Consider the following 7718-nt stretch of genomic DNA (forward strand, 5'->3'; position numbering starts at 1 on the left):
TGATGGCTGACTAGGCCATGTTCTGATACATATGCAGCTAGAGACACGAGCTCCAGGGGGTACTGGTTAGTTCATATTGTTGTTCCACCTATAGGATTGCAGATCCCTTTAGCTCCTTGGGTACTTTCTCTAGCTCCTCCATTGGGGGCCCTGTGATCCATCCAATAGCTGACTGTGAGCATCCACTTGCTCTAAGTACTTCTAAACGGCCTAGCAGGTTTTCAAAATCAACAACCGCGCTGTGGAATCGATAAGTGAAAACCAAGTCCAAAAGTTCAGGAACTTTTGGAACTCGGAGATGGAATGAGTGCTCTCATTCCATGTATCCTGTGAGGTATGGACTGTCAGTTCACGAATGCTGTAAACACATCTATTGTGGTGGTAGAAGGCTGTGAAACAGGCAGAGGCAGGTATGTACTGGATGATCTGAGGCTTGATTGGGGGTGGGGGGAGTGGGAGGAGTAAGGAGATGTGGGGCAGAGCAGGACTCAGGCGCCCGAGGGCAGAGGGGAGGAGCCTGGTTGGAAGCCGGAAGTCCCGCCGTTGGAAGGTAGGTGGGAGGAACGCAGAGAAAGTGGCTCGGGAGATGTGGTTAAGATAATAGGGCAGCCCATTCTCAAAGAAACCTAGTGTCTCGCAGGTATAAATACAGTAGTGGGAAGAGAAGCCAGAGAGGCTGTGGGTGAACATCTGGGGGAGGGGCCAGGAAAGCATGGAAAAGCTCCAGGAAGGATAGGAAACCAAAAGGAATACTTGGCAGAGAAACTGGAGGTAAGTAAGGCCAGCCTAAGAGGACAGATTTCTGAGAGAGCCACAGGATGCTGGGAGCGGGAGTGAGCTCACTGAACTGGGCAGGGCTCCACGTTGCTTTTTTTCCAGGTTATTTTGGAGGAAGCAGCTGTGAACCTAATAAACTGGGAGTTGGGAATGCTAGAGCTCTCTCTCCCAGGATCTCACCACCAGAGAGACGCCAGCATGGAAACCCCGGACTGCTACCACTGTAGTCGAATGTCCAAGACTATAAACATGTAAAGAACACCCTAAGAGATGGCAAGAGGTATTGGTATTGGCTGAGCCACTCAGACAAATGATGAGGTGGCAGGAGAGAAGGGTTTATCAGCTACGGAAAGCATGGCTATTCCAAATCAAGATGACCCTAACTCAAGGGTTGAGATCATTTAAGGGGGCATCTTGTCTCCACCATATTACTGATAACCTAATGGAGCATCCTGTATGTTTCAAAAACCCCACCCTGAGGCATCAGACACTGCCCTTAATAAACTAGCGCACGGATTTATTAAAAACTATGTCTGCATCTAATGTATTTCTCCAAGGTCTTAAACACATTACAGACCTTAACTAATTAAGTTAATTCCTTCAGTTTGATCACTATTTGAGTGACTTCCAAGTGCAAAGTAGTCGGCCGTGCCAGCTGCCATGGGGGTTTCTGAGACAAGCAAGACAGCCCTGCCTTCCAGGAGCCTGGTCAGCGGCTTGAATTCAGGCTGGGAAAGCGGCACTCCTTCCCAAGTGTAAGACACAGCGCAACCAAGGAAATACAGCCTTCCAGCGACACATTTGTAGGAAAGTCAGGGCTCGTATTAGTAGTACCTGGCAACTGCAGACACTGCTGTGCTGCGTCTCCATGTTTATCCTATCCCGGTTTACCCCCGGACACCCCCATCATAATTGCATAACCGCAGCATGTTACGTTGTTTCTTATTGCAACTGTAACTTGTAAAATTAAACTTCAGAGCTGAGGCAGTCAGGCTAAATGACTGCATACAGTAAAAATATGTATACGTATAATTTACACACCACTTCAGATAGGCTCTTGAATTATGAGCCCTAAAAGTCAAAACTGTCACTGTTTTTTAAAATGCAGTTTTACTATTGCAGTTCTTCTTGCACAAAAGGCATGTGTGTGTGTGTGCACACACACACATGCACACGTGCACACTGTCTGTTGCAATCTGCTTTTCAGAATTTATCAAGAACCTATCTAAATACGATTTACTCCCCCCACACTATGGAGTGAAGCTCAAAGCACCATGACATAGCTTAAAATGAATGTACTTATTAAAAACATATTAGTAACATAAAATTATTTCTACTTGGGTCAGTGATGTGGCTCATCAGATAAGGGTGCCAGCTACCAAGACAACCCGAGTCTGACCCCCAGGACCCACAAGGTGAAGGAAGAAAACTCCTGCAAGCTGCCCTCTGCCCTCTGCACCCATATGTACATGTGTTCCAGTACACACGAATATACTATAAATTAAAAGCAAAGGAGGATCAGAGACGCCCTGAACACTCACCATGAACACTGTGTGGGGTCTTCATACCTGTATCATCTCTCATAACCCTCCATGCACGGTGGGGTGCAGCCTATCCTATAATCATTTCCAAAATAGTATTTTTGAAGTGCTGTGCTTTTTCATGAAACTGAGTCTAGCCCCTCCATTATCAGAGTGAGTCCTTATTTACTAGATGTCGGGGTCGCTTTACACAGTCAATATGTTCCTGAAGAGTTAGAGGCAAATCAACTTTTCCGTAAAAGACACTTTCACATTAAACTGCATTGTAAGAGCAAAGGTGCCAAGTCTCACCTCTGGCTGACAATGGGCAGGGCGCTGCTCAGAAGGCTGAAAGACCCCAGTTCATTCCCATGCTCAGCCCCAACCCAAAGCTCGGGTGAGTTTAGGTTTCAAGAGTTTAGCCATGAGGAGAGGCGGAATTAAACAGTTTAAACCACTACCCACAGCCTGAGACATCAGCCACACAGCAGGAGGAAAATTACATTCCCGACACACAAAGCGATGCCACGCCCCCTCTAGACTCAATTCTAACAACCCAAAGGAGAAAGCAAGGCATTGTATTATAAGATAGCATGAGCTGGGCTTTAACGACAGCCTTCTGTCAGTGTCCAGCCAGATTATCATAGGCTCCCCTTTGAGCTATCTTCAAAGTAGTGCTTGAAGTAAACTTTGAAGGATAGGAAAGCCCCCTTACCTTTTTATTTAAACATGCCTGTCACTAAAGGTGTTTACATGGCTATTGACACGCTTAGGTTCCTCCGTATAAATGTCTCCTGCATTCTTTTGACTTAAGGGAAGCCCAGGGGCACAGCTTTTGACAACTTCTCTGATAAGGAATATGCAGTAGAAGTGGCCACACAAGAGCGGAGAGCGAGCCATTTTTCAGGTACGATGTTGAGCAGAGCTTGCTCAATGCCAACCCAACACAATAGTAAAATGCCTGCAGCCTGGACATGGTACAAGATGTGAACCATCTTCATCCTCAGCACCACATGTCAATCAGTCACACAGCACCCTGAATGGGGATGCTCTTCATTCGTATCTGTGACTCCTTGAGACATTTAAGTCTCTCCTTTTGAGAGAGAGAGAGAGAACACAAGAGCCTCAGGTGTTATCCTCAGAAACTTTGTCCACCTCCTTTAAGATAGGATCTCATTAAAACAGTTTGTACAGTGCCCTGTCACTGTCCAAGAGATCCATACAAAATGATTAAGGGAGGTAGGCTGGGGAAGAGGTAACAAGAAAACAAATTTGTCAGTTTTTTTTTTTTTCAACTTGGAGTGGAAACTTTTAACCCTGTAAAAGGAAGAAGCTAAGAAGAAGCTGGGATCCTTCTAGAATGAACTTCTCCCTGTTGAAGGATGTGGATTCTCTCTACCAACCACATAGTCAGTGGAGGGAGGGCAAGTGGGGTCTATGTTCCAAATTTGATAGGGTGTGAAGAGAGTTTATATTCCAAGTGAGCTGCGAGCTAAAGGCCAGAGGCACCTCAGCCCTCTTGAGACATTCTCCCATCTAAGGGGTCCGGAGCACTTGTGTTTCTGTGCTTGAAACCTAGCTCGTACAGTACCACACACTAGAAGGGATTACATTTCAACGCTGCGCGCCTGATCTCAGAAGTACTAGTGCCAGCATTTAATGCCTTTAAGTGTGCCGGGCTGTTCCATCCCAGGGACCCTTCCTACTTGTTAAGTAGGGGGACAAAAGCAGATGATGGAGTCCAGAGGAATTTCCAAATCCCATCAATTGGGTTTCTAAACACTGCACTTACCATATAACTCTGCTCCAGAAGTACAAAGGTGGGGATGGGGGGTGTAGAAACCCCCAAACTCTGCACCTTGGACTTAACAGACCCTTCTTAAAAAACCACCTAACCTTCCCCCCCCCCCCCCGTCAGAACTGAAGTCATCCAGGCCCACCCCACCCACGTTTGCTTCTTCCTGGTACATCCCAATTCCACCAAACTCAAAGGTTATTCTCATTAGGTAGGAAGTGAACAGCATCGCCTTGAATTGGAAGGTGTTTCTTATAACCGTTTGTGTAATGAGCTTCTCAGCTCCTCACACGTCTAAAAGGGAGATTAAAAAAAAAAAAAAAAAAGTTCAGGGGATCTGTGGCCAAGTGGCCCCCTCCCAATGTCTGAGTCAGAGGAGCTTCACTAAGGTTCTGGTTGGTCAGGGTGTATCACTTTCAGAGCTGCAGAGCAACTGAACTTATGGCTGTCTTCCAGCCACACAGAGCATAAGCTCTATTTTAAAACACTCTTCCGAACTCACAGGCGATGAAGGTATCTCCTAGGTTGTCAGCTTCCTACTGGAAACAAATCACTTCCCTCTCAAACTGTGCTTGCTCCCTCAAGATTACTGCGTGTTTGGGTGTGTATATTTTTATCTTGGGCCAAGCAACTCCACAGGCAAAGATAGGCACCCCCAAATGTTATCAACATGCCTGAGCCATTCAGAGCCTTCACAAGAGGAATGAATGGGCGATGAAAGCTCTTCGGCCTAAGGACTTCTCCCACACACACATTACAGAGGGGTATAAAAAATATCTCTCTCTCTGGAGGGAGGGGGCAGGGCGGATGATAGGGAAGGACATTAAGCAGCAAAGGCAGCCCAGCCACCGCGGCACTTCTCGAACTGCCTGCAGAGGTGGAAAGGAATCTGCTCTTGTAATACAACCAAGCACTCTCCGGCTGCCGCGCAAGGGCACGAATAATAAATACACCCAGGAAGACAAGCAGATGTACAGAAAACAAGCCACCCCAAAAAGGTCAAAACTTCAGAAATCTCGGGGATCATATTCCCCACATAAACGCATCCATCAGTGGGAGCGAGGGAAGGGACTTGGAGACTTAGCCTAAGATTCTAAATTTGGGTGTCTTTTTTTTTCCTTCCCAGCTCCTGCTTGCAAAGTAACAGTGGCTACAGGCAAAGCTAGAGAAGAGCAGGAAGGCTGAGGGCGGCGCGGGGTGCGGGTGGGAAGGGAGGGGTGTCTCACACCAGCCACCCAGGCCTCGATGTGACGAAAGTCGTCAGCAGCCCTAACCGCATCCCAACCCCTCCACCCTGCAAGCAGTTGCCCCCCTCCAACTCCCCCAGCCTGGCTCCGGTCCCTTGCAGCGAGCAGCCCCAGCAGCCCCGCAGCGGCAGCCCCAGCCTGAGCAGAGCGCCGGCAGCACGGGGATCGCGGCTCCCATCCCTTCGGCAGACACCCCGCAGGCCTCCCTCCTCGCCCACCCGGGATACCCAGCGCGCCGGAGGTGGCCCCCGCTTACCTTGGGCGCTCGCGGGGGGGGGCTGAAGGTGGCAAGCCCCCCGCCCCCCGCCCCTGGCCTCCTCGCCTCTTCTCTTCCTCCCTCCTCCACGTCCTCCTCCTCCTCCTCCTCCTCCCTACAGTGTGGCCGGGGCTCCCCCTCCTCCCCGCCGCCTGGAGTAAAAGCCGAAAACCCCGGAGCCGGGCCCGCGTGCGTGCGTGCGGGAAGGCGGCGCGCGGCCAGCTCTCTCCAGTCACTGAGCGCGGCGCGCGGCTCGCGGCAACTAAAGTGTGAAAGAAGCGGTGGCCGCGGCGGCCGCGCCACGGAACGGCCCCCCGGGAGTGGGCAGGGAGCGAGCGGGAGCTGGCAGACTCGGAGCGAGGAGGGAGGGGACCTCCGCGCCCAGGCGCTCACTCGAGGGGCGGGGGCAGCCAGACACTCCCCCGCCGCCCGTCCCCTCCCCTGCCCCGCTCCCGCGCGCGGCCGGTTCTCCTCCCCCGGGGCGGGGCCTGCGGAGGCCGCCGGGCGCGGCGCTCGGGGAAGAGGGGCTGGGCAGCCAGGGCTGCGGGGAGGGAGGAGGGTGGGCTCGCTGATGTCTGTCTGTCGGCCTGTGTGTGCGTGAGTGCGTGTGTGTGCTGTAGGGAAAAGAAGAGCGAGCTTAGTGTGTGCATGCACACGCGTGCTGCAGGGAGGGCGAGCTGTGTGTGCGTATGTGTGTGTGTGTGTGCTCTGCAGGAAGGGCGGACTGTGGGTCTGTGTGGCGGGTGTGTATGCAGCCGGAGTGTGTGTGTGTGTGTGTGTGTGTGTGTGTGTGCGGACTGTGGGTCTGTGTGGCGGGTGTGTATGCAGCCGGAGTGTGTGTGTGTGTGTGTGTGTGTGTGTGTGATTTCGCGCGCACCCATGCAGACTGGAGGACAGACCCAGATAGGAAGGCTGTATCCTGCCTGGCCTTCTAGGGACCTGTCACTTGGTTGATGGTGTGGGTGCGGACAGAGGCTTCACTAAGATTGAGGCAGGAGCCGGGAGAGGAGACGTCTGTCCGGCAGATCGACAGCTCTGGGACGCGCAGAGGGGCTGTGGCTGCTCAGAGCTAACTCGGGAAGGCTGCACAGCCTCGCCCTACCCCTCCCTGGCTGCCAGGCAGAGCCAGCCGCAGCCAAGGCCGGGAGACCCACCTCTGAGCCTCTCCACCTTGCCTCCCAGCTGCAGCGCCTGCAAGATGAAAGAAGGAAGACGCTTCTGCCACTTAGAAAAAGCTGAAACCTGCTGAGGAAAGATGCGGACGCCCCGCTCTGCTTTCCCCACCCTCCCAAGCTTCCCACGACAGAAGGGGCGAGGCCGCGCCAGCTGAGAGATTGATAAAGGACCTAAAAAGATCGTCCCTGGCCAGAGGGCCAGTTCTTTGTGGACCCCCACAGGTCAACCAGTTTCCTTCCCTTTGGGAAGGCATATTTTTTTCCTCATCCCGGGCATACTGGGCCTTTCGTGTGCACACTGAATTGATCTTTCTACACTGATAGCCTTTGCGGCTCTTTTGTGCCTCTTCTGCGCGCTTCACTGCTCCTTCATTGCCTTAGACTCCTGAGGAATGCCAGGCCCCCAGAGCGAGGACACCCATGGAAACAATGGTGGTAAAAGATCCTCCCCAGACCTCACCGATTACACACACACAGTGGAATCACTTCCCACATTCAGCAAGGATGAAGTTGAAAGATAGAAAAAGACACAGCTGTGACAGTAATATGACACTTAATTGAAAAGCAATTTCATAAGTTGGCTTAATGAAATAAGCTAAAAACCCACCCATTAAGTGTCTGGAAAGTTAGCCTCTTCATTTTTAAATTCAATTCTTTTTGTTGTTGTTGTTTGTTTTGTTTTGTTTTATTTGTTTTTCGAGACAGGGTTTCTCTGTATAACCCTGGCTGTCCTGGAACTCACTCTGGAGACCAGGATGGCCTCAAACTCAGAAATCTGCCTGCCTCTGCCTCCCGAGTCCTGGGAGTAAAGGCGTGCGCTACCACGCCAGGCCTTAAATTCTTTTCCCTCTCTTTTTCAACATCAAAGACTAATATTACATTGTTCGTGAAACTCAACTGGATTGCCTTTTTCTTTTATAACGTACCTATATTTTAGTTTATTTTTCT

General features: G+C 51.0%; 1 protein-coding gene across 1 annotated transcript in view; it reads right to left on the reverse strand.

Annotated features, from left to right (window-relative positions):
- Positions 1 to 6025, reverse strand: part of C1H1orf21 (chromosome 1 C1orf21 homolog) — a 208512-nt gene extending 202487 nt beyond the window's left edge. Inside the window, exon 1 of the mRNA XM_021170447.2 lies at positions 5596 to 6025. The gene's annotated coding sequence lies outside the window, so the exon portion shown is untranslated. The remainder of the gene's footprint in view (positions 1 to 5595) is intronic.
- Between the last annotated feature and the right edge of the window lie 1693 nt (positions 6026 to 7718).

The sequence above is a fragment of the Mus caroli genome, chromosome 1 (assembly GCF_900094665.2).
Source record: "Mus caroli chromosome 1, CAROLI_EIJ_v1.1, whole genome shotgun sequence".
In the NCBI taxonomy this organism is placed as follows: Eukaryota; Metazoa; Chordata; class Mammalia; order Rodentia; family Muridae; genus Mus; species Mus caroli.